Here is a 12,009-nt window from a genome sequence, read left to right as displayed (position 1 = left end):
ATTAATTATCAACCTATTGACCTTAACCAAATCTTGCAGCTTACAACTTATTCATGTCATTCCTTCGATAACACCTACATCAATTAGCTAATCACAAACAATCAGTCAATTGACATAACAAAAATATGATACAAAATATTTCTTAATCAATTGCACTAGTCGAGTAGGCCTTCATTTAATTGCTCATAGATAGTCAGTTGATTACACCATTAGAAATAAATATACAATAAGTTTCTTAGTCGACTATGATAGTTGACTCCCATCATTTGGTTGATAATTTGGCTCTAGCCCATCTAATAATTAAGTTTGCCTAATTTGAGTTCTACCCACACCTGAGTACAATTTCATTCAACTCACTAATAGTTGACTCCCATCATTTGGTTGATAATTCCACGGACTGTTCATTAGTCCCAATAGAAATGTCAGGCTCACCCCTGGCAGACAATTCTTCTTGCAATTGGGTCAGGTCGGTCGTTGAGCAACGGTGCTGCTTTTCCGTCTGCATAATGCGCTGATGCAGTGCTTTTAACTCGATATCCGCCTATAACAACCAATAAGCAATATATAGTTATTATCGAAAAGATGTCAGATTAACAAGTATAGTTATCTCACCTTGGTAAAGGATTCAGACATCTCGTCGCACAGGCCCATCGAATCTAGGAAAGGAACAACCATTTCCTGATACTTACGAAGATGGTCGATGGCGCAGGAGAGATGAATGGTTCAGGGGATCGGACTACACCTGAGCCTTCAACCATTTCCCCTATTTCCTGAGCTGAGGTTTCAGGAAAAGGCAGCGATGACTCAGAAGGGGTCGAATGCTTCGTACTTTTCCCCCGCTTACGCTTTTTTGAACGAGAGGGCTCAGCAGATGATCCCGCAGACTTTTTTGAGCTAGGCTTCCTTGTATAAGGACGGATGTGAGCCGCTGAAGGACTGCCCGATCTTTCACCTATCTGTGGGGAGGGTACCACGATAGGTTGAGGAGCAAGCTCGGTCACTTCAGGAGCAGGAGGAGTTGGCAGCGGCTCATTAGATGGAGAATGGGAGGAACATGGCACGGGAGCCACAGGCTGGTCAGAAGGGGCTTGAATAGTGGCCTCAGGAGCCCTAGTAGCCTCTTCAGCAGACCACATGCCCTGTAAGGACGCCAGATTCCATTTAACCACCTTGCTCAAAGATGCGCGATACATAATTCGATCTGCGAAAAAAAGCAAAGTTAGTTAGTAGACTATTATAGGGCTCAGTAACTTAAACTTACATAGGCTGTCGTCTAGGGGAGTCGCCTTAGGGCCCAGCCCTGTCCGATATAAAAGAGCTTCATTGCCAATTAGCTTATTGGCTTCAAAACTCATATCTTGCAAAATCTCAGTAGCGTTCAAAAAAATCGATGACAAACGATATGACCCAATAGAAAGAAGAAGAGGTAAAGCTAAATCCCACTTGGCGGACCAAGAATAAGGACATGGAGGTTGGATATAGAAAAAGCGTTCTTTCCATCCTCTGTGTGAAGAGGGGATGCGACCTAGGTATGTACCTCCCTGCCTAGCTGACAAGTAAAATGTTCCCGGCTTAGCTCGCCTTAGACCAAATAAAGCAAGAAATAGAGAGGCGCTCAAGGGAATGTTATAAACACCACAGATGATAACCATTCCACATACTAAACGGAAAGAGTTAGAAGTTAGTTGAAAAAGATTAAGATGAAAGAAAGCAGCCAAGTCTTGAAGAAAAGGAAGAATTGGGAATCGAAGCCCTTCTGCTAGTTGATCCCGAAAGCATGAGAAGTAACCAGGTGGAGGTTCATAAACCCTTTGTGCGGAGGTTGGAAGAAGCAAGAGATGGTTAGAAGGAATATGATAGCGATTGCGGAGATTTTGAAAGTCATCAGCATCGAACATAGTTGATTGTGTCTCATACCAGGGAAGATCAGGAGCCATGAGAAGTATTCAGAAAGATTGAAAATGCAAATATCAGAAACTTACAAGGGAAGTGGAGTGACCGCAAATAGGACGAATCAGAAGGAGCAAAGGCTGAGAAAATCAGGCGATGAAAACTCAATTCCTCCGAAAAAGATCAGAATAATTATCTACAGGAAGCCCTCTTTTTATACTCTAGGGTAAAACCCCTCAGAACTTGCTGGAGGCATTCACCAACCGTTAGATAACGACGGTTACACATCTAGGGCAAGGAATAATGCAAACCTCCCACCTAGACGAAAAAGACATCCCTTGTCTCTCTTACAACACCAGCTAGGATCCCAACCACAATTTGGAGAATAAGCTCACCATCCCCACCGTCGAAAACATCATGACGTCAGATGTCTAATCCAAAGATACAAAGCTCATAAATGATGGTATACGTTGGCATTCTCAAAATATTGCTTACCCTTCCCTCCTTTCCAAAAAAGATTAGATATCTGGACCATTAAATGTAGCCTCGCAATAACTCATTATCTCTCCCGAAGAATACTAACAATTAGGTGTGTTAAATTGCTAAGTCCATGCAGTAATGATTGAGCGTAAATTCAGCTAACAGGTTGTCCTGATTTTCTAAGAAGGTTGAATTAGTGGTTCATAGATGAAATTATAGTTTTAGGAAAAAGCTTTGAAGAGACAATGGATCAGTCCAGAATATTATATTACACGACAAGCAAAATTAAAAATAAGCCAATCTATCTAGTGTTGCTCGTCCCTGCTCGCAGAGGAGTTTGGGGAGGCAGCTTGAATCCCTGGTTCGGCGACGGGATCACGGAGGTGAGAAGGGCCAGCTTCCTCACCAACCTCACCTCTAACTTCAGCTGGTAGCTCATCCCATACCCGTCAGATATCTAGGAAACTCAAGTCGTTGTCAGGAGTTATTATTTTGGCCTAGGCAAATTGACGAATAGCACCGTCGAATCCATATTCAAACATCTTCCCAGAATGTTGCGCCAACAGATCAAAAAACTCTTGCGAAGATAAGAACGCTCGCTGGCGTTCAGCCATGCGAGTTTCCTCTTGAGCCCGGAAATCGGCCCACTTAGACCTAATAGTCTCCAGATCATTACGAGACGCTTCCAAGGCGGAGGTCAATTGAGCCTCACGAGATTGAGCTTCAATTAATTTTTGGTTCAGGTCTGCGTTCTCCTGTTGGAGTGTGACTAGATGAGACAAGGAAAAAGCCTCAGGGGCATCAGGGGTTCAACCCTTTTCCAAACAAGTCTTACTAACTTCCTCCTCAGAGCGATGACGTAAAGCATTTTTAGCCCTCACCCTCTTTAGTTCTTCCTCTAATTCTCGAATTCTGGAGGATAGCCCCTGCGCTTCTATACGCCAGTCTTCAGCTCTGGTCTTAGCCTTTCTTAGAAGTTCTCGAGAAACAGCCAATTCAGCCTTAACCTTGTCTAAATGTTCGGAAGATCCAGTGATAATCAAGTCCCTTGCAATAGTTGGTGTTGGAGATGAGCTACCTGGCTTTCCAAGTTGACATTACATTTTTCCAGTTTTGCCAAATGTTGATGAAGAACTTTTTGCTGCATGGCTGCCTGCAATGAGGAAATTGATTATAAAGAGCAAAAGGAACCGTGCAGCACTTTACAACCAACCTTCACTTGTTCCTTGCATAAAGTTTGGCTCAAATCCATGGTGCTAAGTTGAGGGAGTACATTTTCTTGATATGTAAGGAGACGCGTTGCAGAACTCTTTGGCAGTTCCCCAAGGCCTTCATAGCCCCTAGACCAACATGCTAGTTCAGTTACAAACCTGAAATAGAGTGTGTAATTCAAAATCATTAGCAGATCTTACCTTAAACCCGGGACAGTATTTTCTCTCATCCTAGGATTCTCGCTTACCTTCTCTTTGCCTTTGTCCATGGAACGTGAAGAAACCCGGTGGGAGGCAGAAGGGCCCTCAACACGTTGACGTTTACTGAGTGACTCTGATATTACTAACGCACTTGAGGGAGCATTCCGGGATCGTATTGTTTCCTCTGCATGATGAGATGATAAAGGCTCAGTTATCCTTAGCGGTCCTGGAGTTGGACGAGGTGGTGGTTGGTTCCTCTCAGGTCTTTCCTCTTGGGGTCGAGATGAAGAGGCAGGGGTCGGTGGAATAGATGATGGGGCCTCTTCACCCTCTGCTACATCACCCACAACCCACAAGCCTGTAGGAGATGTTCGACTCCATTTCAAAACTTTACTTATTGAGGCTTCCCGCATGAGTTGACCTGTGAAGACATGAGCAGTTATTCAAATTGAGCAAACAATCCCATTAATCATTGAGAAGCTTACTTAGTTTCCCCTCCAAAGTTGTTACGATGGGGCTTAGACCTGCTTTGTACATCAAAGCCTCATTGTTTATCAGGTCACTTACGTTAAACTTCAAGCCTTTTAAAAGTGTAGCCATTTCTCGATATATGCAAGACGACTTATACTGACCTAATACTGGTAAAGTGGGTAATTCTGAAGCCCAATGTGTGAGCCAAGCATAAGACACCGGAGGCCGGATATAAAAAAATTGTTCTTTCCATTCTTCATCCTCATTAGGGTACTTGCCTAGAAAGGCATATCCAGGCCAAGCTGAGAAGCAAAACACCCCAGGTTCTACTCTTTTTAAATAAAAAAGGGCATTGAATAGGGACACATCTAAGGGAATTTGGTACAAGCGGAACAAGATAACGGTACCACAGATTAAACGAAAGGAGTTGGGGGTGAGTTGACATATATTTATGTGATAAAAAACGGCTAGCTCCTGAACAAAGGGGGGAAGAGGAAACCTAAGCCCTCCTTTCATTTGGCCCAAGAAACAAGTAATATATCCAGGGCGTGGCCTGTGAGGACGATGCTCAGGTAAAGGAATATATATTGAATGATCAATGGGTATATGATATTGAAGACGGAGAGGTTCGGCATCGCCTCTTTCGTGATCCGAACTTTGAAGTTCATACCAGAATAAGAGAGGAAGCCATCAGTAGAAGTGGGATAGGAGATTCTTCGGAGGACGAACAAGAGGACAAAGCCGAGGAAGTTATACCCACAAATATAGTTTCGGCGACATTCTCCTCTCCTCATCTATATATTGGAATCATAAGAGAAGCAAGGCCACAAGGGGAACCGTCAGATCCAGGGCATCATTCACTCATAACAAAATCCACACCACACAATCAATCAGTCTCATTGAGATAATCCCTCTAAAAATCTCTTATCTCACATTTAATGTGTACTGAAGACACAAGACAAGTATCTTACTTTTTCTAAAGAATCTGATCTCCTCTGACATATGATATCACCCTCTATGACACGTCATTAATACCAAAGGCAACTTAAGTCTAGTCAGTCTACTAAAATGCCTCCTTCGACTAGACTCGTGGGGAAGGCATGTGATCTGGTAGATATCCTATGGCTCCACATGGCAGTAAAAGTCCTGATTAAGTCAACAATTAGTACATCATGGCAGATTATAGTAATAAGCCTATTCTTCACTGATCTGGGTATCAGTTCAATTCCACCCTTCATCTCGCCCAACCGATCTAGGCTTACAAAAGTTCAATTAGACCCAGTCAACTCGCTGCTCAGGGCTCAGTCCCCCATATGGTTCAACAACCTCATCCTCATGGCTCAGTTCCCCATATGGTTCAGCAACCTCATCCTCAGGGCTCAATCCCTATATGGTTCAGCAACCTCATCCTCAAGGCTCAGTTCCCTATATGGTTCAGCAACTTCATCCTCAGGGCTCAGTTCCCTGGCTATATCCAATTCAGCGACCTCATTGTCAATTCAGGGCTCAGTTCCCTCTTGTCATTCCTTCAGCTCAGATGGCTCAGACAAGTCAGTCGCCTAACTGATCCCTGAACCAACTCTGAAACACCATTTCTTTTCATCATCCCTGGAGCTAAACGACAACAACACGTGCAATCCGAATGAGGGCAAGGACGGTTACTAGGTTTTCAAAACTGATGCTCTAGATCCTCGCCTGCTACCTCTCACAGCAAAAGGATAAAAATAGACCTCACAGCTGAAACAGAAAGTGGTTACGAGGTAGCAGACCTTGTCCCCCAGATGTCATCTTAATTGTACACCTGGCAATAATCTACAGGATTGGTCTGCCTAATGGCCGACAATAATTCTCCTTGGAAGAAATACGTGGCTACCCCCTCACGACTATAAAAACCCCCCTCAGGTATGGAACCTCTCTCTCTCGGAGGCTACACATCTTCCACATCTATTATTACTCTACATCTTCTTCTTCTCCATAATCAAGGCAACCTACTGACTTGAGCGTCGGAGTGGCCTATCGGAAATTCTCAGCACCCATCTAACTCTCTTTTCAAGTCTTCTTAGCAGTTTCAGGCTCGCAAGAAAGGTGGAAGCGGTTGAGGTGGCATAATATTAACTAGTGTCTCTACCGTCACCAGGATCACCGGGATCTAGCAAACAATCTTTCTAGCTCCTCACTTAAGTGTCTTTTGACATAGCAAAAGGAAACATGATTAGGGCACAAGAGACTAGTGCACACTCACTCTAGACACATTTTAAGATTAAGTAAGAATGAATTAGTTAAAGGATTATCCAAATTTAGAAGATAAAATCTGTAATGTTTATCAATAAAGAAAACAAACTAAATCATCACATAAATTAACTAGCCAAAATCGAACCAATACTATACTTGAATTACTAAACTTAGATCTATACTCGTGTTAGGAAGTATACTGAAAAGACTAGCTCTTTTGTATATAAACATTTATGAAATAAAGTATCATGTATTGGTCAAATGATTGCAATAGTGTATTTTGCAATAAAGTCCTCTTAATTCACATTGTAGATAACTTGGTGTCTGTGAGACACAGAAGACCATGATTATCAGTCCCTTGTGAATTATAAACTAAGGCTCACAACCAAGATGGCGTTGGACAACCCATCGGGAACGGTTGTAGTGTAATTCGGTGACTGTCTGTCTTGACTGTAGAATTACACTAGTGCACTTTGTGTGTATTGAGTAGGACCATTGAGGTTGTTCGATTTACTCTGACTCACAAATTGAACAAGACCTCTGTTATTATAATTATGCACTCTTAATCCCGATGTAATAAATGGGCACCTATAGTTAGTAGTCATTGCTTTGATTTACCAAAGGGTGAGATCTTTCCGTCAGATCAAATATTCTCGGTAAGTTGGGTGATGTTGCTATCTATACGGTGTGCCATTAATTATAGAAGGAATCCGTGTCCCAGTAGGGCTGATGATGTCCCCTTGGAGAGCTCATAAGGATTGTCAAGTCAAATCTTGCAAGTGGACTTGGTCCGGCTGACAATAAGGTTGAGTGGTACTATTCAAGGTCTTAGATGTCGATTATTGAGTTGTCAGTGAACTCAGATAATTGACGGACATACGATATCTTAAACACGGGGAGCAATGCATAAAATAATAAGAAGGAACCCATAACGTAATTTGGGGATTAGATTGGTAGTGCAATAATGATCCTCTAGTGGAATGGATCGTTATTGATGGATGTAGGTGTGTATTCGGGGTTTGAATACGGGATCCGAAATCCATCAGAAGGCCAGATCTAATACCTCCTCGAGGTCCCCACTGTAGCCTAAAGACATCTTCAAAAGGATGCAATCAAACGGATGAGATTAGTTCTCAGCCGTCGGATGAGATTTAGATCTCAACCGTTGGATGAGATTAGTTCTCGACCGTAGGATGAGTTAATGGATGAGATCAACTTGTATCCGTGGGATTAGATCAAGTTGCATCCATTGGATCGAAATAAATAAAGAGAAATAGAAAGAGAATAGATTAGAACCGTTGGATGAGATTAAGTCGCGTCCGATGGACGAGATCTCTCCGGTTTGGTTTTAATTCTCTTTGGAAAGGAAGAATCGGTTCACGAGGTGAACCAGAGCTGGTTCATGGAACCACACGCCCAAGGGAAAGGATCAGGTCCGTCGGATCGAATCAATTAAGTTATATTAAAAGAGATTATATCGTAACCGTTAGATGAGATTGAGTTGCATCCAACGGATGAGATCTCATCGGTTCGGTTTTATTTTAATATAAAATTGGTTCAAGGATTAAACCAACCCAATAGGTGGGCCGGCCACTTATAATGAGGATAAGGTTGGTTTGGTTTTTTTTTTAGAAAAGAAAAACCAAAGCTAAAAGATCCGACGGTTGCAATTTATTTAATCGGCTGAGATTTAAATTAATTCTGGAATTTGGAATTAATTATAAAAATAATTCCAAATTAGAATTAATTAATAATAACCGGCCAATATTAAATAAATTAAATAAAAATTAATTTGGTTTTTATTTTAAAAGGAAAAACCAAATTAAAAAGATCCGACGGTTGCAATTTATTTAATTGGCTGAGATTTGAAATAATTTGGAGTTTGGAATTAATTATAAAAATAATTCTGAATTAAAATTATTTTATTATTATTATATTCGGCCAATATTAAATAAGATTGGATAAAATTGATTTTGGTTTTTTATTTTAAAAAGGAAAAACCAAATCTAAAGAATCCGACGGTTGCGATTTAATCTAGAGATCTAGATTAATAATCTTTCTAAAAATCTAGAATTGGTTTAAAAAATCAGAAAAATTCTAGAAAAATTTGTTTAGAAAGATTTGGGCTTGGTCTTTGGTTTAAGGCTATAAAAGAGAGGCAATAAGGGGCGGCAATAAACAATCAAGAAGGATAGAGAGAAAGCTTTCCGAAAAACAAGTTCTCTCCTCCCTTCTTCTTCTTGCCGCCGGCCCTATCTCTTCTTCCTTCCCTTTCCCTTTTTCCTCCTTCTCCACCGCCACTTCCCTTCCTCTCTAAGGTGGCCGAACCTCCTCTTTAAGGTGGTGGCCGGATCTAAGCAAAGAGGCGTGATAAGGCGAAGAAGCTGCGAGAAGAAGAAAAGCGATCCAAGGTTCTTCATCCGGAGAATTTGCATCTTTTATTTCTGGAGGTTCGTTGTCCACCCAACGTCCAGGAAGAAGCTAGGAATACAGTGGAAGATTCCGAGGTCATCTAAAGGTTCTGGTAAATTTATTTTCCGCAGTTTGTTTTAATTTTCTAGAACTAGTCGTAGAAACCGTAGAAGATAATTTAGGAATCGGCGATCCTGAAGGATTCTTTGACTTAGTCTTTTGTAGACTTTGTCAATTAATCCAGGCGGGATAAAATTTTTGTCCTGTGGGGTTCTATGCTTTTCGGAGCGGATAGAATCCGGATCGCAGGACGGAGATCCAGAACGCCAATTTTAAGAAATTGAGTATTTACCTTCTTTAAGGTTACTTACTTTCAAAAACTATTTTCTTCCTTCAAAAATATTTTTGAAAGGGATTTCAAAATCTATCTTGAATATTATTTTGAAATGTTTTTGTAAAATGTGTATTTAAAAATTAGTTTTCAAAGGCTATTTCCTTAATAACTAAAAGTTGAAAACTAGTTGGAAATTACTTTGAAAAATCATGTTTGAAAATATTAGACACTTTGAAAATTTTGAAATTTAGTTTACAAATTAGCTTTCAAAAGAATATTTTCCTAAACTTATTGTGAAAAATATTTGAAAATAATCTTTGAGCTAAATACTTTGGAAAATTTTGAAAAACTTTAAGGCTTGTAAAACATAATTTTCCATTTTGATATATGTCAAAAGGGAAGAGTACGAGTTTAAAGTTTGATAAAGTTTAAAGGTTACAATTTCAAATTTTCAAAACATGAGGGGGAAGTCTTGAAATATTTGAAAAAAAAATTTGCATGATTTTCTCTCAACTTTAAATCGAGTTGTCACATATTAAAAAGGGAAAGGTTATTAGTGCAGGAAGTACTAGATAATCGAACCTAAATTTTGATGTTGGCAAAGAGTTAAAGTTAAGTTATGGTGAGCTTATGCAGGACTTAATAGGAAAGTCCTAGGAGTTAGGTGGATTAAATATTAGGCAACAAAAGATCTAGTAGGTCAGGTAGACTGAATACTAAGTAATAGGAGTGTTGGAGGATCAAGAGTACTAGACATCAGACATATGAAGTTTAGATAGGTAAGATGGACTGAATATCTAGTAGGACGAACGAACTCGATGGGTCAGTAAGGACCGGACATCGAGTCAAAGGAAGCTGTGGTGGGTCAAGAAATTTGATGTCAAGTAGACGAAACACAAACAGGTCAGCTAGACCAAGTATTTGACAGAAGGTCCGTGAAAGGAAGCTCTTAGAGTGAAGAGGTCCTTCTAAAAATAAGGATGAATCCTCATTATAGGGATAAACTTAGACATCAATATGACTAAGGGTCCTAATCAGATTTCGAAGTCGAGAATAGGCAATTCGTTAACTATCTTAATTTATTTTTCATGTATTTTTTTTTGTACTAACTCTGTGTTATAGGGTTCAGGTGATCAAATCAAAGTTAAAGGTCGATCGAATGATCTGGATGACTGAACAATGAGGTTTACTCGACCGAATGCTAAGGTGGCATATGCCAATGACTTGGCAACTGAGATTTTTGTAGTGTTGATGTGGTGGCTAATATGGACAGGATAAGTCACAGAAGGATATCCTTCGCCTCAATGACATGGTAGTTTGCATGGTCAAGGATAAGGCTTGCAAGGTTGATGTGACCGAGGATCGACATCAAGATGTTAACTTAATTGGCAGAAAGTCAATGGTAGGATATCGGGTTTGGTCGATCAAACCTATTCATTAGTCAATCAGAAATCATATCTGGATTAGGTCGATCCTGGATCAGACTGTTTATCAATTGATCAAACAAGGGGTCTGATTGACCAATCATCTCTAATACTCCTCAAGCCTTCGTTTGTACTCAAAGTGAGTCTCTACGCGCCAATGTGTCACTTCGACAACTACGCCCTACTTTGAATCATTGCTTGTGGATATTATTCTTTTAGTACTTTCATTTCTAATAGGGGTGGTAAGATTATTGCCACACCCTTACTCTTTGTAAAAAGATTTCTCCACCTTCGAAGAATTCTTTGAAAAGGAGAAAGTTAGTGGTTGCCCGCTCGTAGTAACCACGATCAGATTATGGGCCATGAGTGACAATCAGAGGCTGTAAAGCAAGTAAAAAATAAAGTATGCTTTGTAATTGTCTATTTTCCACTACATGTTTACTCTAACTTTATAAATGAAAAGAATTTTAAAATGAAAAGGTTTCACGAACTCTATTTAACCCCCCTCCCCTCTAGCACTTCCATCGGTTCTACAAAACTGATTAGCCCACCCAATATGTTGGAGCAAGCAAGCACCAAGTGGTTGAACCTGCCCATTTTATTTTGATATAGTTGGCAAAGTTTTAAAGTTAGAGCTATCACTACAAAAAAACCCTTAATTAGCAACGAAATTTGCGACGAATTTTAAAAAAAATTCGTCACAAAACGTTTTGCAACAAACTTTGCGACGAATCCTAGTTCGTTGGTATAAACTCGTCACCAATTTTTGCGATGAAAATTTTGTATTTCGTCGTAAATTTTAGCGACGAAAAGCTATTTTCGTCGCCAAATTCGTTGCAAATCTGCTTTATGTTCATCGCAGATTTGCAACGAATCAAATTCGTCGCAAATCTGCAACGAAAACAGAATTCGTCGCTAATATGCAACGAACTTAAATTCGTCGCAGAATTCGTTGCAAATTTGCGACGAACTTTTATTCGTCGTAAATTTGCGACGAATAAAATTCGTTGCAAATCTGCGACGAAACCAGAATTAGTCGCAGATTTACGATGAATCTGAATTCGTCGCAGATTTGCAATGAATTTGTATCGTCGCTAATTTGCGACGAATATGATTCGTCGCAAATTAGCGATGAAAATGAAATTCGTTGCAAATCTGCGACGAATTCTGCAATGAAAATGGTTTTCGTTGCAAAATATCACTACGATAGATTTGCGACGAATTTATTTTCGTCGCAGAATTCGTCACAAATCTGCAACGAATTCCATTTTCATCGTAAAATTTGTCGCAAAATTTAAAAAATAATTCCTATTCTACTTATTTATTGATTATTCCTTATATACATAAAATATCG

This window comes from Curcuma longa, chromosome 11, assembly GCF_044706935.1.
Source record: "Curcuma longa cultivar G26 ecotype Majalengka, Jawa Barat chromosome 11, ITB_CL_G26_1.1, whole genome shotgun sequence".
NCBI classification, from domain to species: domain Eukaryota; kingdom Viridiplantae; phylum Streptophyta; class Magnoliopsida; order Zingiberales; family Zingiberaceae; genus Curcuma; species Curcuma longa.
This window is presented reverse-complemented; position numbering follows the sequence as displayed.